The sequence below is a fragment of the Protopterus annectens genome, chromosome 7.part0 (assembly GCF_019279795.1).
Source record: "Protopterus annectens isolate FY-2018-M chromosome 7.part0, PAN1.0, whole genome shotgun sequence".
NCBI lineage: Eukaryota > Metazoa > Chordata > Ceratodontiformes > Protopteridae > Protopterus > Protopterus annectens.
In genome coordinates, this window is record NC_056739.1 from 661,832,963 (window position 1) to 661,860,908 (window position 27,946).

Genomic DNA, 27,946 nt, shown 5'->3' on the forward strand with positions numbered 1-27,946 from the left:
ATTCCTTTTACAAAATTATTTTACAATTCACAGCTCAGGTGAGAAATGCAAGCATTTTAACTATATTTTCCCTAGTTGGACTGAAAATGTCACTTTCCCATTCAACCCTTTCAAAGTTCAAGTCGCCTATCTGAGGTTCAGCCAGCTCTGGAGTTTCCTCAAGTTGCAAGGTAGAGGGTACTATCTCCTGTCACAGTCACACAAGTTCTGGAGTTTCACTTTCTAATAAAACAAACTGCTGTTACCTTCTCATTCCCACACAAACACTCAACCTAAAACCATCTAACAGTACCTAAAACCCCTAGATATTCTGATCTAACACTATTGTATTGTTAACTCTAAAATATCTATGAAACAAAACTAATTTCTAAAATTAAACTAACCAGATATGTCACAACCATGCTACATAATTTTAAGCACAAGCATAAATCTAAGCACAGATTTCAAAATGTGGGAACATTCACTGTAGTCCAGGAACATGCCATATATTATATTGACTTAGCCAAGCCTAACTCACCTTTCTGGACAGTCCAGCAGGAATAAACATATGTCATATTTATACCTATAGGATTCAGAATAAAATGACACACCTGAATAGCTGGATATCTCTATACACCCCTGATACAAATACAACAACAGAAACCTGGCCCAGATCACAAAGGATGAACAATTACTGCCTCCTAGCTATGACATCATCCATAATGATTGCACCAGTACAAGAGCTGGTGGTGCTGCCATTGTATACCTTAAAGCTTTTACCCTTGATGTGCACCACATACATGTGCAAATACCAAGCATAAATGGTGTTAAAGTCCTTTAAAATTAGCAACATTGTACATAACTCCTAGTAGTTCATCTACTGAAATCATTATGTCTTGGATAAGTACAAGCATCTTGTTTTATAATTTCATTCATCTGACAGAGGGGAGGGTTGTGAGTTTTGACCAGATTGTACATGTTAATTGATTGTGGACCTTGACTGTTTTGGAGTTGTCCTGTGGTTTTCCTAGGGATTAGTATAGGAGTATTGCTTTGCCTTTATGATGATACTCATAGGTTTCATAAGTGTCAGTACTGCTGCCAATTGTTTTTTTTACCTAAATGACATTTTTTTTCGCGTTTTATCTCTATTATTCATATATTAAGTGTGGATCAGAACAATGGATGTGAAATTCAAAAAATGCCTAACCATAGATTTAAGTTGTTTGCAAACTGAAAACTTTCCTAAAAGAGTATGGACATAAGGCTATAACTCAAAAGTATCTACACTTTAGTCTCTTGTATGCCTCATCTGTTTTCACTAATCTACAATATTATCATATATCTAAACTGGAGTAATCTTATTGTAAAATTGTAAAGTTTGCAATTAACCACATTAAGAGAGCACACACTTACTTCTCATACAAACACTGCCCACAATGTCCTCCAACCCCACAGAGGTGCCCTGCCACCAGCAAGTAATTAAATTACTAAGCCCTCCAAAAACACCACTTATTAAACCAACACCTAATGCTCATTCAAAAATCTAAAATTCAGAATGATAACTGTCTATACTGTTGTTAAACTGTGGAATTCAATCCTTGTAGATATCAGAAATATCTAATCTTATCTACAATTTAAAATCTCTTTGAAGATGTACCTCTCGAGCAAATGGTCTTACACCTGTAGCAGCCCCATTACCAACCCCCTCTTATTCCAAGCCTTATCCATTGCGTAATTTTCAATCCCAGTGAAATCATACCTATAAATATAACAAGGCTCTTATCCCACCTCTCTTGCTAATTGCTACAACATGCTATCAAATCATACAAATATCGTTAAAGTCTCGCACTTTTATTATAACAATCTTCTGGTTATTAATCTCAAGTAAATTTAACTATTTGAATAAAATGTACATATGGCTTATCTGCTGTCTTTGTGTTAATATTTCTGTGGGAGCACTTATATAAACTGTAAAATCATGCTGAATGTTCTACAGCAAGTTTTAAGTGTTATATGCAATAATATCATCTATAGATGTTTCTCAGTTTAACATGCTATAAAATAAATAGTGTATGTAACACAGTCATCACCTGTTAAGTTATGTTATCCGGAGTGTTAGTTTAAATTTACTGTTGCTCATTCATATTTAGTTAATGTGAAGCTTTTGTCCCTGGGCTGAAAAAGGACTTTGCTCTTTGGACATTCCCAGTAAATAAACGGACAAGCAAACAAATAAATAAACAATTCCTCTTCTAAAAAAGAAGACTTATTCATTATGGCTGTGTTAATTAATTTTCCATTTCTTTATGAACTTAATATAGAGGACTCTCTCCCTTTTGGTTAGACTTCCTGTATTTTGCCTTAAAAGGTATCTTATTATGGGGTCTGTTCAAGGTTATCTTGTCTCTCAGAATATGCTGCCTTCTCATTTTTCTGGATTGCTCAATTTGTGTTCCAGAGTGACTGACTTTGCCCTGTCACTTACATTTTTAACTCTAGTTCCCTCTGAAAAACGTTATTGTGTTGTCTGTCACCAAAAGTAAGAAAATACTTTGACACATTCCAGAGCACCTGGAAAAAACTGTTCCTGGCACAGAATCTCTCCTGGAACTATTAGGAGATTGAATGCCAGCCTCTTCTCTCTCTGGTTTCCTCAGTTTGTACACAAACCTCCTCCAATAGCAAATGCTGTGGTCTGTCAGTTCTCATTAGTAAGGATGCATGCTCTGTACATTTGGGCATTGCTGAGCCCTGTCATGTAGCTCAGTAAATTATACATCCACGAAACCTGCTTAGAGAATTACTACAGTGAGGACTAAGATATAATGCATTCCTCTTCAAACAAAATTAACATCATTTACAAGGACGGACACAGTTACCATAATTTATAATGAATATTGCTATCTACATACTATTTGCAACAGTTTTTTTCATTTTAGACAGATTCTGTATGTGTGTGTGTGTGTGTGTGTGTGTGTGTGTGTGTGTGTGTGTGTGTGTGTGTGTGTGTGTGTGTGTGTGTGGAGGGCAGCGTTTTCTTGTATGCTAGTGGTAGGCCTTACATTTTTGGTGGTCATGTTCACTGATGGTAGTGATCCCATTCACAGATGTTATACATTTCTAAATCGCTCCACCATAATTGTTGGAGTCATTTGCATACACTTAGTCCCTCATTTTAATACTGTTGCTCATTACCATCTAGTTTTATTGCCGTTAGCATGCACTGTAAGCAGCTATTCTGTTCGGTCATCCCTGCTTATGCTTATTATGTCTAGGAATCATGCACTACCTGGGCATGGCTGATTATGCAGTTGGTAAACATTTCTGAATCCCAGACATTAGTCAGAATACAAGTTATAAATGAAATGCACACTATAGTAGTGGGCACAGGAGAAGCAATGATTATTAAATTTAAGATATAAGCACATCAAGCTAAATCAGTGCAGTTAATTACATTTGCTTTATACTGCATGGTGAAACCATTTGTTAATGCATTAATACTTGTTTTAGTTAGTGAAATGGATTAGTCATAATGTTTTAATAATATTTAGAACATTTTTATGAAAATAAAACGTATGAACATAATGAGTATTCTTAATGACCTAAATATGACCAGTATATTGTTTGCTATGTTGCAATGAGGATGAAATTCTAATTGTGGGTGAGATGACCCAGGTTTGACTGCAGACCTTGTTAGTTTGTCACATGACTTGCAGAACTGAGATGGGACAGAAAAGAAATAATAAGGAATTGTCTGCTTATTTCTCTGTCTTGAGGGGGTTGGAAGCTGCGGTCATTCCCATAGTCACAGCTTCTGGTAGAGACTCAGAGTCAGTGATACAGGTGTTAACAGATAAAATATTCTGGGAGTTGCACTGAGGAATGTCTCATTGTGGGGCAGGAGCAATTATTTTGCCTAGTGCATTATACGCCCACTCATACACACATCAGAGAGGATAGGATGCACTAAGAACAAAAAAATCAGTAATTTCCATGAATAATTAAAAATAGTAAACCCTGTACAAGAAATACTACTTTATATAGCTTATCAGTGTTGTGAGGCTGATAACTTGATAAACAGTGAAAGTGCAGTGGCATTCTTTCTGGTATAAATTGAAATTCTGTTGATTAACATATTTACTTCTTCTTTCTTTGAGTGAAATAAGTACTAACAAATAAACTGACAATCAATAAAGCTGTTCTGGAAATGATTTTGTTAATGACAATTATCGTTTATTTAACTTAATGGCAAATTAATTAATTTAGATATTATTGAACGGTGTAGGGGTCTTCGTGTTTCACTAGTCACATATAGCATGTCACAGCTTCAGAAAAAATATTTTCTTCTGTGGGCAGCAGTTTGAAGAATGAAGGATTTTTAGTCTAATTTAAGAAAGTGGAATATCAAGTGATAATTACAAAAGAAATGTTTAATCAAGTTATTCCTTATGAATGAGTTGTGTGTTAGTTGTCTACATCATCAGAATTTGACTTAGCATGTTTGTGATACGTGCATTGTCAAATTTTAATCACGTGAGTATCATTTAAGCTTGAGTTCATTTGGAGAAATGTTTCATATGGCAGCTGATATATTGTTTGGTTTAATGAGCAGTCTACATAGACTAATGCTGTATAATTAGGTTAACAGGGCAAATTGAAACCAAATTTTCTTTCTCTGTTTTCTTCATCTTTCTTCTTGTATTTCATACAAATACTATAAATATGATTTGGCAAGAAAAGCATTTACTCTCTTAATGATATGCAGTGTGCTTATAAGAAACAATCGTATACATGATCATTATACAAGTGTATGTAAATAACATTCATAACACTCTACTGCTAACTATTCTCATTTAGGATTAAATAGTCATACTGTAAAGGAATAATGATAACTTTAAAGCAGGTAACATTATTACAGTATCCACTGATATATTACAGATTAAAGTTTAAAAGTCTCCCATGATAATTGTTCAAAAGAAAATGTGTAAACTGTCTGAAAATAATAAAATGTCACTATAGGTTTTTTCTTTTCTTTGTTAGTGTATGTGTACCTATGGCATTGCATAAATTGTGATTTAATAAAGATGTTTAAAGAAATCTCCCATGATCACTTAGGATACGATAGAAAAGCTGGTACATATTCTGCAATAAGGAAATGGATCATACCAGATGTATTTCTTTACATTATAAAATGCTCAGTGGATATAGTGCTCATTAGATATTTTTCTGCTCTGATTACAACTTGTTCCCAGAGACCGTAAAGGATCTTATGTGCTCACTGATTATGGGTAAATGGTTTGAAGGATGCTTATCCCATTTATTGAGACCTAACTAAAATAGCATTGTTTTATTAGTTCAAGCTCATCCTTAATAAACATGGTAGGATTTTATAAATCTATCATTCTAGTCCTGGATAAAGAATCTGTAAGAGAGCAATACTTTATTCAATCACTGTTACAGCATTCCTTATAACTGTGACTTTACAGCTATCTGGCATTGCTACCAAAGCTGGGGATGCTTTTCCTGTGAGGTGTTTGACAACCCTAGACATGCATGACCATACTGGTGTAAGTGAAGGGTATGTCTGCACCATCCATACAACATCCTTGCTGTGCTAGTGTGTGTGTAATTGTCCATCTGCATCATAAACTGTTTCACCATTCCTTCGGGTATAGCCTGCAAAGCTCAGGGAGATACTTGCCCTGTTGGGGATTTTTTTCCCTTTTCTTTCTTCTCCTAACCTTTGTGGTAAACATTTTTAATGTATGTCTCAAAAAATGGTAAGTGAAATTCTATGGTAAACAAATTCCTTACAGCTAATACCACTCTAGTTCCCTGTTTTGATTTAGGGGCTCAAGACATAAAACAATCTTGTAAATTCAATCAGGGTTTTGCCTCTAAGACACTAAGAAGTCACATAATGACCCCCAACTGCTATTCAGAAAACAAAAGGTCATTTATCTTTATGGATGCTGCAATGCCATCTACTTCTCAGGCATGTAACCCTTCAGTCAAGCAGTGTAGGAAAAGACTGCGAAAACAAATGGCGGCATCAGATAGTACCTCCACTTGTTCCTCAAGGCTGAATACAGTGGGTCCTAGAGAGACACTTTTGCACCCCAGTTTGAGGCTGATCTGAACAGGGAAAACTGCGTCTGCTTGGCTGGCAGCTATCCTTCAGTCTCTTCACCTGTTGGCTAACCGATAAAAACTCTGACATCAGATATTTGTGAAGAGAAGAGATTAAAGGTAGTAGAGTGGAAGTTTGTCCCTTATCAGGAAAAGCTTCAAGTAGATAAACTCACAGAAAAAACATCAGAAAACAAAACTTTTATCTCTCCAACACATTCTTAGCAAAGTTTCTTCTGAAAAAACCTGCTGCTCAGACTTCAAGATGAGTAGTTCTCCCAACTCAGAGTTTGTTGAAAGCATTACAGCCAGGACAACCTTCTCTTTCAAAAATCTTACTAAGGGAAATTTACTAGACTTAAAATGGCCCACAAGGGCAGTTTGCCTAGTACTTAGCTATCAGCCTCTATAAAAAAATCTTCTAAATATTTGCCAGTTGGAGACGGCTTGGATTATGTCTCTTTAACATCGACCCCTGTAGACTACAGGTCAGATGTGGAACATGTACTTTCTTCTGATTCCCCCAATGGGTAGATTTCCTTTGGTGAAGCCATTTCTAAAATGAAGGAATTTTTCAGGTGTCAAGGGATAGAGATTCATACTACTGAAAGTACATATTTTTATCTCCTTCTCATGGATGCAGTTAAACATGTTGGCATTCCTCCTGTGCTTGGAGATTTACTTCAATTTTCATATCACCCGATTCTCAATCTATTGCTCCAAAAGACCTGACAGATAGTACCAGGATCAGGACTCTCACAAAACTTTATATTAAAACCATATTGCTGGTGTGATGGCCCACCACTGGGCCAGTAATCAAGGTGCCTCAATCTTCACCACTGGCAACAGTGTGGAACGTTTGCTGAGAGAATGACACACACGCAGTATTTTCAGATGCAGCTCTCTGCATCAAGTGCAATTTCCATTAAGATCACACAGAGACCACAGTCAGTCTGGGGCTGTTTTCTCCCTCTTTCTCCAGATCCCCAGTAAGAATCCTCACTGGTACAGCTATAGTGTTGAGATCTCAGCTGAGTTTCCAAGCCAAGGTCTCCAGCACCCTCTCTGTCCAACCAGTGCTTTGTGTCCCTGGCCAAGTAGGTACACACACAGACACACACACACACACACACACACACACACACACACACACACACACACACACACACACACATGCACACACACACACACACACACACACACACACACACACACACACACACACACACACACACACACACACACACACACACACGCCTGGGAAAGACTGGCACAGGTTTACTAGCTATGCCCCTTCTGCCCAGGTTATAAGGTAGTTATGACTGCCAGCAGACACTCCTGCCAGCTACCTTAAGATTCTTCCAAGGGTACCCAATATACTGAGTGAAGCTAATATATTAATACAAATTGTAGTCTGACCAAGAACAAGGCTATTAGGAGTGGCCCACACAGTGTCACCAAATAAATATGCAAGAACTCTCAAAACTTAAATATCTCTACAAAGAACAACCACAATGAAAGGTTTAAATATATTTAAAAATAAACAATAAAAGAACAAGACAATATTAAGTATATATTCACAGTGACATCAGAGTTCAAAACCACAGGAAATATTTTAAGTAACATTGCAGTACAGGCTCAAACAAATAAAGAAAAACAATATCTAAACTAAGCTTCACTATATGCCTGACCGAATCTGAAAGAGTCACTATATCCTAATAACTTACTTAGAGCAAGGCAGATGATTTAGTGAATGGTTCTTCTTATTGTTGTCAGGCCCAAGACTGAATACAGAATGCTCTGTCTCACTAAGAGACTTCTCAAAATAATATCTAAAATATTACTGCTGGCATAGCTTGTAGAATGACATTATTTCTGGTCATCTCACTTCTAGTTCTCGTGCAAACCCCCGTTGCTGGCAGCTGGCAGTATTTAGCACCTACCAGTAAAAATACACACACAAGGGCTTTTGCTCAGAACTTTGGCAGGTACTGGAAGTCATAAAACAATTGCATACCTCTGTGCTTCCAGAGTAGTGATTAGTTCACTGCAAAGATAATACAGAAAGATTCCTAGTACAGGCTTTGTGTCTCTGGCTACATTGAAACCTGTGAGACAGCATCTTTATGGCCTTGACTGTGGAGATGAAAATGGCCAGGTTTTCATTAATCAGCAGGCCCTTTAAGACCAGCCTGGGGTGCAACGGTCGGAACGCATCCAGAACAAGAGGGTGAATTACAACTACAGGTCTGCGAATTATCCACCAAACCAACAACAGAGGAGGATGTCCCATTCCTTGGATAGGAACCAAAGGAATTGGTAGGTGACTTATGTGCACCTAATCCTTTGTCTATTATAAAAAAAAAACTGTACTGGGGATTTTAGCATATACAATTTTAGCAGTTATAATATAACTCAGGCCCATGCAGACTTGTTCAGTAAAGGCCTGAGATTTATACCTATGAGAAGAGCTGATGTGTCTAAAACTTTAATAAACTTGAAATTATATGTGAGAAAGCTGAACATGTCTGCTTATTTTAGCAACAGTTATTCAGTACCCCAGTACTTTCAATCCTGACCTGCATCCTATGTTAAAAACCTTTGAGGATGCATGTGAATTGGATTTGAAACATTTTCTTAAAAATAACACCCTACCTATTTCCTTTAAATTAACATCTGTGCAACATAATCTAATGGATGATATTAAAAAATCAGACTCTCTTTGATTTATGCAGCCTGATAAAGGAGTGGGTATCATTATCATGGACCAGGTGGACTATAAACCAATGCCTGCTCCAACTGTTATATGAGGACTCTTATGTTGAGGCATCCCTGAATGAAATCAATATTTCATAATATATATATATATATATATATATATATATGTATATATATATATATATATATATATATATATATATATATATATATATATATATATATGTATCATATAACAGAGTAGATTGTTTTTTATATGATATGTTAATTTAGGGTTAGCTGTCTGTGGAACAATATAATTATGTTTGTAATACAGCTCCTAAGTTGGCCACAATATTTGGTGTGCCAAAATTACATAAAGACTTATATAACCCCCCCCCCCCTTTGACCCATTGTTGATGGTACTTCCTTAAAGATGTATTATATATCAACATTTATTGGTGAACAACTAAAGCATTACTTGGTTCCCGTTAAACATCTTTGTCAGGATTCTTGGGAATTTCTGGTGAAATGTAATGACTTATAACAATTCAGAGAGGGATTTTTTCTGACAATTGATGTAAAAGACTTATTTACCTGCATCCCCCATATTATTGGGATAGAATGGTTTACTTAATACTTTACTGACTATGTATATGTTGAACAGGATAAGATGAATGCAATTTCCCATTTACTTGATATGGTTTTACATAACTTTTTGTACTATGATGGCCATTATTTTAAACAAGTAACTGGTGTGGCCATGGGTTCACCTTGTGGACCATTATATGCAAATGTGGTTATGTTAGTATGGAAATTATGCTATTTATTTAATAGTGAGTTTTTCAAGTATGTTAGGATGTATGTTCAATTTTTAGATGATTTGTTTATTACTTGGGATGGTCCTGTTGATTTAATACCAGATTTTGTATAATCTTTAAATACTACAACTGAGTTCTTGAAGTTTACATATCAGTTAGGTTTGAACTCTATATCTTACTTGGATGTAGAATTAATTAGAATGGAGGCTGGTTTAAAAGCTTGTGTTTTTAGGAAGAAAACATATTTAAATAAATACTTGCATTTTGCGGTGGTGCAGCTGTAGTGTTGTTGCCTCACAGCAAGAGGTTCTCCTGTTCGATTCTCGGCTGGAGTGCAGGGAGTGCCTTCTGTATGGAGTCTGCATGTCCTCCCCATGGTTGGGTGGGTGTTCGAAAGACATGCGTAAATGAGCATGCCTTTGTTGAAGGTTGAACATCGAGCAGGCACCTCGGTGTTCGTGAAAATCTACTGCCAATAATTAGCGGACCGGAGTTCCGCTGTGGCGACCCCTAACCGGGAAAAGCCGAAAGACAACAACAACTTGCATTTTACAAGTAACCACCCATACCATGTCAAAAAAGCTGTTATAAAGGAACAGATGGTACAGGCCACCAGAATGGTAACTGATATGCTTGACTTCTTAAATGAAGTACACTTTATAGGTAACATGTCTGTGAGTAGGGGTTGCCCGGTGGAGATGGTAAACAATATAATATTTGAGATCATTAAGAAGAGACTATCAGCCAGTACATTCCCTTATTACAAAACCATCATGCCAGGGCATTGGGTGAAGCTTGTGGAGAAGTTTCTTCTTCTACAAATGGTATCCAGAATGAAACTATAGAAATAATGGCATCAGGCAATAGGGTGACACCTTTTTCACAATGAGAAAGTGGTGTGCAACAAGCAAAAAATACAAAAAATGCATTTATTTCTACATTTAATGCCCTTAGTAAAAATATAATGGATATTATTAATAAAACTTGGGAATTTATTAGAACAGATAAACAGCTAATGAAATAAAATTGGTAATTTTCTTGATTTTGTGCTTAGGCGGGGTAGCAATCTTAAAGCCTGGTGTGACAGATTATCCGTTTTACATATGCAATCAGTGCAGCAAATGAAAGTGTGGAATGTGTTCACAATGCAAGTTTATTTTGGAATTTAACCAGGTGCATGTGGGTTCTAAGTGTATTATAGTTTCTGGTCGCTTTTCTTGCCAAACAACAGGAGTGGTTTATGGTGCAAAATGCAGCTCTTGTCCTGCATATTATGTGGGAAAGACTGAGAGAAAATTTAAACAACGGGTGCATGAACACATTTATGATATGCATATGCATACACATAAAGAGACCAGTGCTTTAGTAAAACACTTAAAGGAATTCCCAAGTCATAGTTTTAAATTTGTCATACTGGAACAGTTGCAAAGAAACCCAGGGGGGACCATGGGGTATTTTTTAGAACATAGAAAGTTGTGGTGGATTTTACACTTGAATGCATCTACTTATCCAGGGTTAGGTGATGTAGTGTCTATTTCTTGTGAGTTAAAATTAAAAACCTTTGCTAGATAGTTATATATAAACTATATAAATATTATATAAAAATGCATTGTTAAAAGTATTTTATTCTAATATGTTGTTGCTTTAAAATGCTATGTCTTTAAGACTTAAGTGGTTGGTTGGGCTATAAAAGAGTCTGTCATGTGATTTTTTGAATTTCTGAAGAAGGCTGGTATTTGTAGCCTAAAGCGCTTATAGAATAAGTTTTAAAAGTGTTTTTAAAAAGTGTGTTTCTCGCGAATTCTGCCTTCTGGATTATTACTATATTCTCTATCTTTATGGCCAAACCTATAAAGTGATTTCAGATATTTTTCTAAAGTTTGCTGAACTGAGATTAATCCTCCAGTTTCCTCTGTTAAAACATATACATTCAAACAGTTATGATATGCATGCACATTTCTGTTCTCTCCAGTAAGGCACACTGTGCATATATTTCAAACACAAGCACTTTATAAATACCTTTTCAACACAAACATCTGTACAAATCAGTTGGATATATACAACATACAGTTCTAATACATTTGTAACACCAGTATCTTGTATGGATCAGTTTGATATTCACAAATGACATATAATTATTTATACAATTCCAGCTAACTGTGCTGGCAGTACCTCCTTTTGTCACCCCCCTGAAGACTCAAGGTATTTTTTCAAGTGCCCCTTGATAAACATTCCTTGAGATGGATGAGCCTATCTGGGAATCCATTTCCCCATACCCTGTCTTGAGAGCCCATCTGCATTTGCATTGCTAACCCCACTGTGGTGCTGCACTGTCATATCATATGCCTGCAACCATAGGCTCCACTATAGTAATTTGGGAATTTTCTCGCTGGCTTGCTGTAGCCAAAGATCCCCCTTAGACTCCTCCTGCCTCCTACTGCAAATACTTAGCACCAGGGCCTCCCTATCATGGTAAGGTTTCATGATGTTAACATGGTACAATTTGTGCCTCTGCCTAGCAGTTCTACCATGTTGTTAACATCACTGACCTTCTTAACCATTTTGAAGGGTCCCTTCCAAGCTGCCTGCGGCTTATTGTGTCTGACAGGAATGAGAACCATAACCTGTTTTCCCACAGCATACTCTCTGACTCAAGCATCCATGTCATACTAGACCTTTTTCCTGCTGTTGGCCTCCTGCCAGCTTCTCCTGGGCCAAGTCCATGAGTTCCCTGAGCCTTGTCCTGAGGTTAAGGAGATATGCCACAACACACTCCTTGTGGAATTCGCACTCACCCTCCCATTCATTGTGAATGAAATCTAGAGGTCCCCTCACCCTATGCCCATACGACAACTCAAAAGGTGAGAAACCAGTGGATTTCTGTGGCACCTCTCTGTAAATAAACAACAGATGGGGAAAATATTTATCCCACTCCCTCTTAAACTGGTCTGTAAATGCTCATAGCATAGTCTTTGTTGTAGAGTTTAACCTTTCCACCAGACCATTAGTCTCGGAGTGGTAGGGAGTGGTCTTCAGGTGCTTCACCCCACAGTGCTTCCACAGACAAGCTAGCAAGTCTGACATGAAATTGGCACCTCTGTCAGTCAGTATTTCTTTTGGGAAACATACTCCACTGAAAATATCTAACAATGTATTTGCCACCTTTTCTGCCTGAATGGAGGACAGGCCCACTACTTCAGGGTATCTGGTAGCATAATCTACTACCACTAGGATATACTTCTTCCCTGTGGAACTTGGGGTAGTTAGAGGCCCCACAATATCCACAGCTACCCTCTGAAATGGCTCCTCAATCACAGACAAAGGCATCAAAGGAGCTTTGAGCCTGTCGCCTGCCTTGTCTACCTTTCGGCACTGCTCACAGTTCCTGCAGTTCCCTGTTACATCCCTTACATTCCCAGACCAATAAAAGTTCTGCATAATATGTCTCTTGGTACACTTTATGCCCATATGACCTGCAAAGGGAATGTCATGGGCTATAGCTAGAAGTGCCAGATGGTAGGTCCTGGGCACTACCAGCTGCTGTATTACCTCACCTTCTAGCCTTTCCTCAGAGGTCCACTCTCTATACAGTAACCCTTTGTCTCAGTATACAGAATCCCCTTTTTCTTGAGAATCTATTGCCTCCCTAGCTACTTCCCTCAAGCCTTGTAATATAGGGTCTGAGAGCTGAGCCTGCCTCAACTCTGTCTTTGTAACCCTTTCCAGCTCCCCTTCTACAGGAAGTCTGTTATCGTCTGACAGTGGTGCCTCACTGTCAGCCTGGGTACTGCTGCTCACATCTGCCTTGCATCTGTTCTCATAAAACCTTTTTCTATAAGCTTCTGGTGTTAATAACCATTTCTCTACTTGGTTATAGTCTAGACAAGCAATATCAGACAATTTAGAAACAGCTTTACCATGGTATAAGGGGATCAGGGACCATACCCAGAAGCCTTGGTCAACATTATACTGTTTACATCCCCTTTCAAACATATGAATAAAACTATCAAAATTGTCACTCTCTGTAAATTGTGGAATAATTTTGCTGACCTTTATTGCTTTCGGGATTCAGTTACTCCCTTCCCCATTACCTCCATGACCCTGGTGAAGAGTCAGCATTTCCTTTTCATGTTGCTTCTGCCTGTCATTTTCTTTGGCTTCTAAATGCCACAGTCTCTCTGCAGATTTGCTTTGACCTCAAAACTCTACAGTCTGTCTGCTGATTCTATTTCCTAATGTTTGGCCTCCAGTTCAAGTCTCTTTAACTCCAGATGGATTTTTAAGTCATAGTTTCATAGGTTGATACTAGGCTATCTGCCCTAGGGCATTTATAAGCCTAGCCAGAGTGTATTTGGCTTTTGTCATCCTTTTAGATTAGTTGACTGTGCCTCTGTATAGTAGGTCACAGAAGATAGCCCTTTTGAGGTTAGTTTGATGTGCCTCTGTCTAGTAGGGACACAGAAGAGATCCCAGGGGTAAACCTAGGATCTCCCATCCACTCGTCAAGATTTCTCTTGAAGAGGGTCATTGAGGGACTCTGCCTAACATGGATTGGGATTTTGTTCCAGAGTGAGGGGAGCCTCCGGGATATGAATCTGTCCCTTCAGCATGTCCTATTTATTTCTGTGCTGAGGTTTAAATCCATGGAGCATGTAGCTCTAAGGGATTTGGATTTCCTAAGGTGGAGCATGTCCATTAATTCTGGGTTGGGCATGGCTTTATACGTCAGGCACAGATCGCCTCTGCAACTGAGTAGAGCTGGAGTTTCTTGGGCATCTGTTTGAGTCCCTTGATCCTCTTGGTGAGGTACTTTTGGGGTCTTTCCAGTTGCTGCATCCCAAATGGGGCATTGTATTCAATTATGGGCCTGATGCCTCTCTTGATCTAGATGTGAAGCCTTTCATGATAAGGTGGGTTATATAGAAGGTATTTCTAACCACTTTAGCAATGTGATTGTCATGCTATCTACTTGGGTCCCCAAATCAATGGATTACCACCTATGTGGTAATTTGGGGATGACTATGCACTTTTGGCATTTAGCTTTAGGCCATGGCTCTGGCACCAGTTATCCATCTGTCCTCCCATGTTAGCCTGTACCTCAGAGAAATATATACCGAACAAGAGAGGTCCCAGGACTGAGCCTTGTGGGATGCCACTTGTAACTGGTTTAGAGTCTGACGTGGCACCTGCAATTCTGACCATGTGGGTTCTATCCCTGAGCCAGTTTGCAACCCATCTTGTGACATAGGGGTTGATTTTTATTGTGTTGAAGGCTTTTGCAAGGTCCAGGTAGGCTGTGTGGACTACCTTCCCTTCATCTATGGCCTTGGTGACTGTTTCAAAGAAGTCGACCAGGTTCAAGAGACAAGATCTGCCAGGATCCGGTGTTTGGAGGTTCCCAATGTCTTTGTTTATGAGTTTCATGATGATGCACTCCATAGCTTTGCAGACCAGGCTAGTCAGGCTTATAGGGCGATAGTTTCTGGGTGGGACCACTGTTGCTGTATGCCATTCCTTGGGTACATATCTTGTGGTAAGGCTGAGATTGAACAGTGACATTATGTGAGGGTTCACTTCTTCTTGGAGTTCGTGTAAGATGCAGCCCGCAACACCATCCGGTCCCATTGATGCTGTGTTTTTTGCTTTGGAGAGGGCAGCTCTCACCTGTGCATCTGTGATGTCAGGAAGGCTACACTCTGTTGGGATAGACATTTGCTCTTTTGGGGGGAAGGGTGGGAGAAGTTTGCACTGAACCTGTCTGCCAGGATGTTGGCAATGTCTGTGGGTTCAGTGTATTTTTTTGTCATTTTGCACTAACTCAGAGCATATCTGGGAGTTGCCACCCAGGTTCCTGACATAACTAAAGAAGGCCTTGTGATTATCTTTAGCATCTTGTGCAATTTTTCTCAGATGATTTTATGAGGCTTGCTAGTACTGATCAGAGATGCCTTCCCTTTTTGGGATTTTGCTCTATCATGTAGTAGCTTCCTCCTTCTGTTGTATAGCTTATTTATGGCTGGGGTCCACCAGACAGATCTCCTGCCTTTGGAGGAGTGAGTCTTGGTTTGATCCATGCATTCCTGTAGGTGTCCATAGAATGCGTTTGAAGTTTGCTTTTGAGAAGTTCTTCACCGTGGTTTCCTTGGCTGGTGGTGGGAACTGGATATGGATGTCCAGTGAGATTAATTTATGGTCAGATCTTACCAATGAGGGGTATACCTCTTGTATGGAACATAGAGTCCCCATGTTGGTGATGATCAGGTCCAATATGTTTTCCCCTCTTGTGGGAGTGGTGACCAGTTGTTCCATAGCATTTGAGTTTATAAATTCTAGGAACGTGTTGGGGCTTGAGTATGCTCCCAGTCTATGTTTGGGTAGTTGAAGTCACCCAATATAATGATGTTTGGAGAGAACTTCATATTCTCCAGTGTTCCCAGGAAAGCCGAGTGGAGTTTCTGAGTTTAGGAGGGTGGTCTGTAGCAGGCTACAAACTGTAAGGCAGTTTTTCCCACTGTTAGTTGCACATGGATGGTCTCTGATGCTTCGTGCAGTGCCACTAACCCGGATGTGTGGGTATCTTTGATAAATATGGATACTCCCCCTACTTTTGTGGTTCGGTCTGAGATTTGGGGCTGAAAAGCATGGTATGAGGTATATCTTGGTAGTGCTGGGGTGCTCTCAGGAGCCTTGAACCAGGTTTCTGTTACTGCACAGATATCGATATTCTCCATACTGAGGAGATCCTCGAGTGCGTGAATCTTGAGGTTTAGACTTCTGGTGTTGAGCAGCATTACCCTTAGTTTCTTTTTCATTGTGTTGTCATCTGAGGAAAAATTGAACTGTCCATTTTCTGAGAGCTGTACATACCCAAGGCCAGTTGGGCTGTCTTCCTGGTTGCTGGTCTGTGATACAGCTCTGACTAAGGCTGCAAGCGTTTCTGCTTTAATCAGGTTGGCATTTACCAGTCCTTTTGCCTGGCACATCTCAGCCAACTGGCTCTTTTTCAGCTTGCCATAATCCTCTGCTGACATCCTTGCCTGCTCTCCCTGACTAACTAAGCTAACAAAAAATAAATAAAACTATTGTGGTATAAAACTCTGAATGTCTACTATGTGGTTGCTTGGGAGTACAAACACCTTCTTTAGTGACCACTGTTTACAGGCTACAGGAGTTCAATATCCACACTACTGAATTCCAATATGTGATGTGGTGATCCCACCACTGTCAGCCAATTAATATGTGATGACCCACCACTGGACCAGTAATCAAGAAGCATCAATCCTCACCACTGGCTCTTATGGGGAATGTTCACTGGAAGGATAACAGGGGTAGGCCATGCCTGAATGGCTTGCACTTTGGCAAGTTCTGGACTGATTTTACCACTCCTCACTCTATGTCAAAGGTAGGAGACCTCTGCCATACCAACCTGACACTTACTGGGCTTAACGGTCAACCCTGCCATCAATAATCTGCCCAGCACCTCCCTGACATGCTGAAGGTGCTCTTGCTAGGAATGCCTGTAGATGGAAATATCATCCAGGTAAGCAATGGCAAAATCTCCTGCTCCTGCTAGGATACTATCTACCAGCCTCTGGAAAGTTGCTGGGCATTTTTCATCCCAAAGGGCATCTTCGTTGACAGAAAGGCTGACCTCTCTCTAGCACTGAGAGTCAAGAGCACCTGCTAGTAGCCATTGGCAAGATTGATAGTGGAAAGACACTTAGCTCCACTCAGCTGCTTTAAGGCTAAGTGCCGGATCAATAGCGGTAAGACACTTAGCCCCAACCAGCTGCTCTAGGGCTTCATCTGTGCTAGGCATTGGGTAAGCATCTGGCTCTGTGTGACTATTTATTTTCCTGTAGTCCACACAGAACCTGGTGCAGCCATCCTTCTTTGGTACCAGCACCAGTGGGGAGGCCCAGGGACTGCTAGACTCCTGGATTCCAACATTTCCTGTATATCCTCCCTCAGAGTATGTTTGATTCTCTCAGGCACCCTATAAGGGTCCTGCTTAATAGATCTTTGGGGTCCTGTATCCACATGGTGCTGCTCCAGGTGGGTACACTCTGGTTTCCCAGTGAACATGCCCCCAAGCTCATGTAACACTGCTCATATTTCTAGAACATGGCTAGGGGCTAGCTGCTGCTACATTGCTACCCCTTCCACTGAGGTGCCAGTGAGGGGGATCTGTTAAAAAAACACTAGCATAGAGCTGACTCTAGTAATGCTTGTATCCTTTGGAGCTTGTAGTACAGTTAGTCTTTTGTCTAGAGAGGCCTAGCTGTTGAATCATGGGAGGGGATTTTAGTTTGGTCTGTTCTAGCTAGAGTTACTGCTACAGGGCTCTGTTTAGGGCTTTTCTTGATTGGATAATTTGAACTTTGGCTGGTTCCTGTTTCTCTGCCTTAAATAGCCTGTGTTTAAGGCAGAGCCCTGTAGCAGTGAGTTAGGCCTTCTTCCCTTGCTCTGCTGTTTTCCAAAAACCTGCTGTGAGACTACAAAAGATAAGTGTTTATTTTCTACTGTTTTCTGCACTTGTGATTAACTAAAACAATATTTGCTGCATATCTGTTGAAACTGTGCAACTGTATTGTAGGTGTAGTGAATTGAATCCTTACCTCTCTTCTAATCTTGGTGGCTTTTGAGTTGCCCACCTATACTATAAATTTGATATTGGACACTTTTCCCAGTCCCATTGTATCATCTCATTCTGCTGAGTACAGTGAGATCAGTAGTGAAAGCACACCCCTTTAGCTTCTTAACCTTGAAATATCTTCTGACTCCTCACTTTCTACTAAGAAAAAAATATTGTGTCTCTTCCCACTTAATTTTGCTTGTACTTAGGTGTTCAACTGAATTTAGTTTGCCGCATTTGTTGCTGCTTGTCGGTAGCCTGATTAAACTGATGACAATATTCTACTGAATTGCTGCTTAATTTGAGCTTTTTTACTGTTGTGATTGTGAGCTAAGTTATTACATTTGCACTGTTTTAAAGCAATTTACTGATTAACTCCATTTCATTACTGTTTAACTGTACTTCATTGATATTTACTGCAATTCATTACTGTTTAACTACATTTTAATGCATTTCATTACTGTTCAAATGTATTTTTTCATACCGTGAGTTCTGCTTTTGTCTGTAAGTGGTTAATCTGTGATGGTTTGTGAGTTTTATGGTGTCCTTAACCCTTAAATTGAGTAGTAAACTCTGGATACAAGTTTGCTGCATCCAGAGCTGTTTGTTTTTGCCTTCTGTATTTCTGGCAACCATCTTGTGTTGGTAGGGGGGCTATCTTCTCTGCTAGTGAGAGTAGCAGGGCTGCCTGGACCTTGTCTGGCACTGGCTGTTTGGTAAAGAAAGCAGGAGCTAGAAGAATTGGGTAGATTTCTGTGCTACTAGAATATTCTATTTTTTGTGGTATTTAAACCCCGCGTTTCAGCTGGTTTGGGCTTGTTTGCACATCACACACCACAGCTGCACTGTTTTTAACCCATTGTAAAGTATTCCAGCTACAAATTTTCCCTTAGTAGCACTTGTGTGATCACCTAGTAGTACTCCTCTTAGACTTTAAAACCTCTACCCCCTTAGCTCTGTCTGGCCTCTCTCCTCAGACTCTGACAAATATGGATGGACAATTTCCTATGTTTTTTCCTGCCAGTATTGTTGCTATGGGCATCCTGAGACAGTGTAGCAACTGCCTCATGTACATGGACAACCCTCTACTACTACCACCTGGTCCTAGGAACACAATTTGTGAGAGATTCAATTACATTAAGAATCTAGAGTCTATGTGCTCTCTCTCTCTCTCTCTCTCTCTCTCACAAACCAGTATATCTGGCACTGAGAAAGTTGTCAACACAAGCACCACACCTCAAACACCACCCACACCTAGACAACATACACCAATATATGTGGAAGTCCTCAACAAAAACATATCCAAACAAAAGAGACTGCCGCGGCAAAAATACATGTGAACTCCACTGCCCACCACACCACACACCACACATAGTTTACACACCTGTGTCTCACAGCCACTAAGGCCTAAACATAAACCCAGCATATTATTCATAAGAGACTCCATTGTGAGACACACAGATGTGCCCCTCATCAGGCTGGATAAGGAGAAAGTCACTGTTAATCCATGTCACCCATGCACTCAAGTCACTCAACAACAGGTACTATTATGACTCTGCCATAGTCCATGTTGGTGTGAATGGTTTGAGATGTACCTCCCTGGACTATATAAAGAAAGACATGATCAAGCTCACTGAATATGTGTCCCAGGCAGGTATGTTCCTAGCCTTAAGCAGCATTTTACCATCACCCAGAATGATGCCTCAATACAAACAGAAAATGACTGACTTTAACAATTAGCTTAGTTTCTGGTGTCATTCAAAGGGGCTCCAGTACCTGACAGCCTGCGAAGACATGATCAACAGACCATGAGGCTTTGTCAGAGATGGTCTACATCTATCTCCCTTCTGCTTCAGGCTTCTGGAAAAAGCTCTTGCCTCCCCCATAGTGTCTTTTTGTAGCCAATGCCGTGTGACCAAAACTACCAACATGACAATTTCATCAAAATGCAAATTAAAGGTCAATCTGTTAAACGCTAAGAGTCTAAACATGAAACTTCACTCATTGCAAGCATTCTTAACCTTAGAAGATGCTAACATTTGGGCATTCATAGAAACCTGGTTCAAAACTGTGGAGAGCACCCCAGCCATACCAGGTTACTCATCCTAGCATACATTTAGACCCCAAACTGTGGGCAGCAAAGCAAAAGGAGGTGGAGTTGCAATATATGTCAAAGACATGCACACCTCCAGGCTGGTCAAACAGTATGACCACAAGAGACAGTCCAGATGCAGTTAACCATTGCCAAGATTCCTGTTCAAATCTTAGCTATCTACAGCCCACAACTTTGATGCAAGATGCCCACTCCACCTAGCTGGATCTCTTTGAATCTGTCAAGATTCAACCCTTTACCCTGATCCTGGGTGACTTTAACTATCCAACCATAGATTGGAAGAACTACTCATGCCAAAACACAAATGCCCAGAGATTCCTTGATTTCGTCAATGCAAATGTCTTGGACCAGCTGGTCGACACCCCCAAAAGAGGTGATAATATCTTGGACTTGGTATTAACCAACATGAGTAACCGCTGCAGCATCCCTACATTGTCATCTTCCCTGGTAAGATCTGACAATAAGGTGGTCACTTTCAAAGTCACCATCTCCCCCTGAACCCCACCCTTCCAGCTAGGGTCAAATAAAAAAACTTCTCCAAAGCTGATTACAACCTCCTGATGGAAGGTATAAACAGTTTCACAGCCCCCTCCCCTCCATAGGAACTGGTACATATATCCAAACCTACACCAAAGTACTATACAAACATTTATATATCTGCATGGAATCAGGAATACCCAACAGGACAAAATCCTCCTCCTCAATGAAGAGTAAACCTGTCTGGTGGACATCTGCAATAAATAAACTCTATAATAAAAGGAAACAATTGCTGTCCAGGACCAAGAAGGAGCACCTAATTGGAAGCAATCTCTCCTTAGCCTGAACATGCAAATAAGAGCACTAGTAAAATACTCCAAAGCAAACTTCGACTCCAGATTGGCCACCTCTACTAAAGACAATCATAAGGCTTCTTCATATATGTCTGCAATCACAAAGGAAGCACTCAGATCTGCTCAGAACTGGTGTTCAAGGACACCACATAAATAAACGCTGTAGATATAGTCAACCTGCTAGCAGACAGGTTCAGTGAAAACTTCATCTCTTTGTCCTGCCCATCAGTAATCTATCTTTAGGCAGCAAGTCATCACTGCCCTCTCGAAGGCAAAAAATACAACTTCCATGGGACCCAATAACATCCCAGGTTGCATCCTACATGAACTCAGGCAGGAATTTGCAGCACCATTAGGCACCATATTCAACCAAAGCCTGAGTACCAGCTTCATCCCATCTGAGTGCAGGACAGCCACTGTCATCCCTTTGCACAAAGGTGGAGCTACACCAATCCAGGAATTTATAAATCCCATCAGCCTTATCTGCAAGGCCAGGGAACAGATTGTCATGGACCTCATTAACAAGGACATTATCAACCTTAAAACACTCAATCCCACACAGTTTTGTTTCATGAAGGGGAGGTCATGCCTGTTAAATTTGGTTAACTTCTTTGTGCAGTTACCAAAGCCATGGAAGAAAGGGAAAACGGTGCACGCTGCCTACCCTGACCTGGCTAAAGCCTTTGAAACTATTCTCCACTCGGATATAATAGATAAACTTTCTCAACTAGACATCAATCTGTATGTTACCAGATGGGTAGCAAACTGGCTCACTGATAGAACCCACCTAGTCAAAATAGGGAAAGCCACCTCAAGCAGTAGACCTGTAACGAGTAGTGCACCCCAGTGATCAGTCTTGGGGCTTCTGTTGTTTGGGATATACTTGTCTGAGGTGCAGGACAAAACCAGTGGGCTATGGCTTACCAAGCTTGCAGATGGCTACATGCTGGGTGCTGTCATCAAGTCCCCTAGTGATGTGAGCATCCTCCAAGACAGTCTCACCGAAACAAATGACTGGAGCCACAAACATGGCCACAAACTGAATGCCACAAAATGCAATATCATCACCTTTGGGGAGAGTGACATCCCCACAAATGATCACATTAATAACAAGATCCTAAGCATGAAATCAGTCGTGAGGGACTTGGGCACTCAGGTTGATAGCAAACTGCTTTTTGACCACCGGGTTGCCTCCTTTGTATGGAAAGCTTTCTACATGGCCTACCTCATTAGTAAAGGTATCTCATCCACAGACAAGGAGGTCATAGCATCCCTGTGTTTGTCACCTGTAAGACCCATTATTGAGTACAATTCCCTTTTTGGCATGTATCTCACAAAGCACATGCAGCACCTGGAGAGGCCACAGAGGTTCCTCATCAGGAGAATCCAGGGCCTCAAACATCTACCCTACTTAGATAGGCTAAATGCCCTGTCCCTCTACTCAGTCTAATACAGAGTCCTCAGAGGGGACCTCCATCTGGTATATAAAGCAATCTCAGACCCCACCATGATGGGATCACTGCATATCCACAAGTCAAGCTCCACTGGAGTAAACCACATGGGTCTACTTCACGATGTCGAAAGCCGACAATATCAAAGCTGATATTGTCGGCACCACAACATGGAAAGTGCAGAACATCGTGCAGGTAAATGGAAATCTCCGTAGGGGGAGATTTCCGTTTACCTCAATGTAGTGCAGTCTCGGAGTTGGAATATTTAAGTGGGGGGGTGTGGGGGGTGTAGGGGGGCTTGCCCCCCCCTGCCTACTCTAGTTAGTTTTTATTTATTTATTTATTTATTTTTTAAACATTATTCGATGTTTTACTACATCGATCACTAGAGGTCGACCTTTAGTGATTCGATGTAGTAAGATTTCGATAATGTGATATAGACACAACCACACACATAACCTCAACCTGGTTTGTGACATCAATAGGACTTTTGGTGGGACAGATTTGTGTCCCAGAGACTCCCCATTCTGTGGAATAGACTGCCTCTCCACATCAAGCAGAGTACCTCATTAAACCCATTTTAAGTGCAACATGGATAACTGGATGAGGAAAAGAAAATACACCCCTGGGATTCCACCTGTGTCCCTGCTGGACAGGGTCATTGGGTGCTGACTTGTCAGAATATGGGCTAAATTCGTGGCTAGGCTTGTAAGGGCCTCAGAGCCAATATCCTAGTAATTTCCTATGATTCTGTAATCCTATTATATAAAGGAAATGTTAGAATTGGGGATAATCCAGGAGTCCAGCAGTCCCTAGGCCTCCCCAGTGGTGCTGGTACCAAAGAAGGATGGCAGTAGCAGGATCTGTATGTAATAATACAGGAAGGTCACACAGAGTTAGATGCTTATCCCATGACTAGGACAGAGGAAGCCCAAGAGCAGCTTGGTGGGGCTAAGTATCTTATCACTATTGATATTACCAAGCACTACTGGCAGGTGCCCTTGACTCCCAATGCTAGAGAGAGGTCAGCCTTTGTGACTCCTTTCCTTTTCAAAGATATTCACAAAGTGCCTTTAATCAGATATAGCCTTCTGCAGACTCCAAGGAATTTATATCTGTCCTTATGTGGACGATTTTCTGATCCAAACAACTTCCATTTCAGACCTTCTAAAGGCCTTGGACTTTGTCATGAAACTCCTCCAGAGTCTAGAGTTTTCTCTCAGTCTAAAGAAGTCCTCCCTGTTTCCTTTTTCCAGAGTGTTCTTTTCTAGGCTGACTTAATAGTTACCACAATCCAAATAGCCTTTTTGCCACTAGACAAAACTGTAGCTTCTAGCCTAGGAATATTAAAAAGAGTTATGTTTTATAATTTCAGCCATCCTCATTATCCCTTATGACAGGCATTGCATGAAGAATTTCCAGTGGTATCTCAGGTCAGTCTGGATTGAACACCAAAATTCTCTCAACCAATGGATTGTAATTATTCCTTTTCTAGTTCAGGAATTGCTTTGGTGGGCCAAACTAGTGGACTGCCATTCAGGGGCTCACCTAAGCCAATCTGCCTGAGGAACTTATTCTCTGGGAACCAAGGTCCAGGGTGTATGGAGTCCTTCTTACCAAAATACTCTCATCATTATTAAAGAGATGATGGCTTTGATCAAGGGACTCAAAGTTCTTCACCATTTGTAGGGTTCATGTAATCTCTAGGTTGTAACAGATTATACCACTCTTACATGGAATGTAAAGAAAGGGGACACAATCTTATCTCCATTTTCTGACTAGTTGTGACTGATTTGGAAGTAGCCATTCCACACTCAAATTGTACCTGTTTTACCTTTGGAAGTAAATGAATATCCAGTAACCAAAATCATGAGAGACTATTTGCACCATGCATAAAAAAGAGACAATAAACCTTAATAATCCTGTCATTAACATTAACTGAGAATATTTAAATGATAATAATTCCCATTAACTTTCTGTCTTCATTTGTCTTAATTTCATTTTATATTTCTATGCCTATAAACCAACAGTGGCCACCTTTTTTACCTCTGTCATGTTACATGAATCTAAGTTATCACTTACCCCACTTTGTGATCATAAGGCATCATACATAATGTTCTTCATATTGATAATTGCTGCAGTAGCCTAAGATATATGGGTAATAGCTTGCAAGGATATAACAGCTGCCCAACTTCCAAAGCTTCAGGGCACATTCCACACACCCAAACTATTAGTCAGCTCAAGGACAGGTTTGGGCTCCAAGCCCTTCAGAGCTTTCCTGCTGCAGGACAGTACACTCATCTGAGGCTTTCAAGGACTGACGGTGCTGTTTCTTTGCTAACAGTAAAATTTTCTTCATAAATAAATAACACATTCCTGTTCAGAAAAGTTATTTTAAAGCTATGTGTTTATGTTTTAACAAATTGTCATGAGACTTTATTGGACTTTTAAACAGGCATGCTCTTTTTTTCCTGTCAGTTTAAATGTAGTTTAAAGTATTTAAAAACATTTTCTATGGAGAAATTGTGCTTATTTTACTTTCTGGAACCAGTAAAGTGTTTTAGAGTGCTTTTTACTGTGCTTTTATTTGAAAACATTTATTTTAAAAACTTTACATTTTTACTGGCTTTTGCTGGTTGTTTTCCTCAGGAAGGAGGCACCACTTTTGTCCTGACCATGGAACAAGCTGTTGGTCCCACAGTTGTCCTTCTTCCATCCACAAAACAAGAGCCTTTGCCACCACAGCAGGCTAGCAATTTGCCTCAGCCACAGGTGGGTAACTCTGCTGGGACCATTATGTGTGCCTCAGACCACCCATCTCTTACTCTGTATCCCTCTTGTATAGCACCTACAGCCACTGTGGGGTCCCCTCAGTGAGCAAAGGAGAGACACGCATATAGGTCCTGGGAGAGGGAACATGGAAGGTTTTCCTGTTTTGTCAGAATGTTGTTCCATTCCTGGTGAAGCTGCTGCTGCCATTAATAACACTGTTGGACCCATTTTTCCCTGTAAAAAAGGAAACAAAAACTCAACATGCATCTACTCCTCAAGTTTCCTTGGACAGGAGTAATTTAGTAGGTCTGGTAAGGGTTTAATTCAGGCTATTGATCCTTCTTATAAAATAGTTTCTGTTAAAAGAATAAGGTATGCCTCTTTTCATGAAAAGATTCAAGATTCTGAAACTGGACAGGAAGCTGAAGGTACAGATATAGGGTTTTCACCTCATATTTCTGATTCAGACTCTGAGGAGAGCTCAGTTTCTAATTCTCCTTGTGGGACATTATCTTTCCCTGAGACTATTTCCAGAATGACCCAGTGTTTTCAGTAGGAGAACACTGAGGTTTATCCATCCCTCAGAAAATACTTTGAGATGTTATAAAGGAATTTCCAGAATCTTCACCTATTCCTCTAGGTCTGTCAGCTTTGGTGGATATTTGTTTCACTGCCTGCAATTTCCCTGATAGTCAGCCACAGCCAGCTACCCCTAAAAAAGGCAGGTAGGATGCATAAAATTCCACAGTATTTTAAGTTCTTATACACTCTTCCTAAACCTGACCCAGCAACTTTGGCTTTAGTTAATTATACTTCCACTAAACATTTGGTTTATTTCAACCATTCTGATATGGATGAGACTATTATTGATAAGTAAGGGGAAAAAGTGTATGCTTCTGCAACTTTGATTTTCACAATTTTGAATTGTCAGACTCATATGTTAAGGCTTGTTCTGACTAATTGTGAAAGTATGAGGAATTTTGTCTGCAGTTTCTTCTTGTGAGGAAAAATCAGCTTTAAATTATTTGATTTCTTCTATTTTAGTCACTACTCATTGGTTATTGTGTATACATGACTCAGTTGATACATTTTCAAGGACTTTGGCATTGGTACTGTGCTGAGGAGGTCTGCCTGGCTGTTTTCTCAGAACCTCCCAGATGATATTAAAAATGAGATTTTAAATTCTCCTTTGGAAAGTGATTTAGTTTTTTGCCCCTCTACTGTAGAGATGATCAAACATTATAATGAGAAGGGTAAGTTGATACAGGGAATCTCTAAAATGTTCAGCCCTCCTTCTTCAAAGTTTCTAAGGGATTCTCTAACCCTCATCTAATTTGGAGGAAACAAATAAACTGTCTCAAAAAATGGGAGGTAAACAGACATTTAAGAAGAAATGGCAAGAGGGTTCCAGTCCAACAAGTCAGAATGACTGTTTAAGGGACCCTCTAAAAACAAAAAAAAATGCTTGGAGACCAGTTCAGGATCTTTCTTTCCTAAACCTGCTAGTAATAGTTACCAAGTTCATAATGCAATCGCTTCACAACCTATTACTTCTTTTTCCTCATTCAAGTCTTGTAGAATCTATAGGTTTGAAAGATGCTTATCATCACATCCCTATCTACTCAAACTTTTGGAGTTTCTTAAGGTTCTGTTTTTCTGGATCACATTATCAGTCCTCTGCCTTACCTTTTGGATTATCCACTTCACAAAGTATGTTCACAAAGTGTCTAATTCCAGTTATTGCTCATTGTAGGCTACATGGTATCCACATTTTTCCATATTTAGATGACTTGCTTATTGTTACAGAGTCTTTTTCAATGTATCAGGGATCCGTCACTTGGTTGAGAGATCTGTTGCACAAGTTAAGATTCCAAGAGAATATTCAAAAGTCTTTGACAAAGGACTGTATTTGTGGAGTGCCTGTTAGGCAACTCAATTCAAAGAGCTTTTCTTCCACAGGAAAAAATAGATCAATATCTAGAATTATTTCTAACGTTTTCCACTCAGACTTCAGTCACTTCGAGAGAATACCTTAGGATTTTGGGTCAAATGGTATATGTTATTCTCAGTACCTCAGGCAATACTCCATATGAGAAAGATACCATGGCATCTGAAGTCTCGTTGGTCCCAAAATCAGCATCCCTTGTCTTTTCAAATCCCAGTTCTTGGGTTTGTCAGTAGGAAAATCATTTGCTGGAGACAGTAACTGCCCTTAAATCTAGGCCTCACCTTCTCCCTCCCTGTTCCAAAGCAGTCAGTCACCACAGACACCTCAGACTTTGCGTGGGAAGCAGTTTAAGCAGGAATAAAAGTGGAAGATGTGTGGGACACTTAGGACAGATGAAAGCACATAAATACAAAAGAGACACTTACCCTGATCAAGCCACTCAACTCACTGAAACATCTTTGGTCCCCAGGACTTCTTCAAGTCACTACAGACAATCAACACCACAGTCATGATATACAAGCAAAGGGTAACCAGGTCATACCCCTTTGCAGATTAGCTATGTCAACTT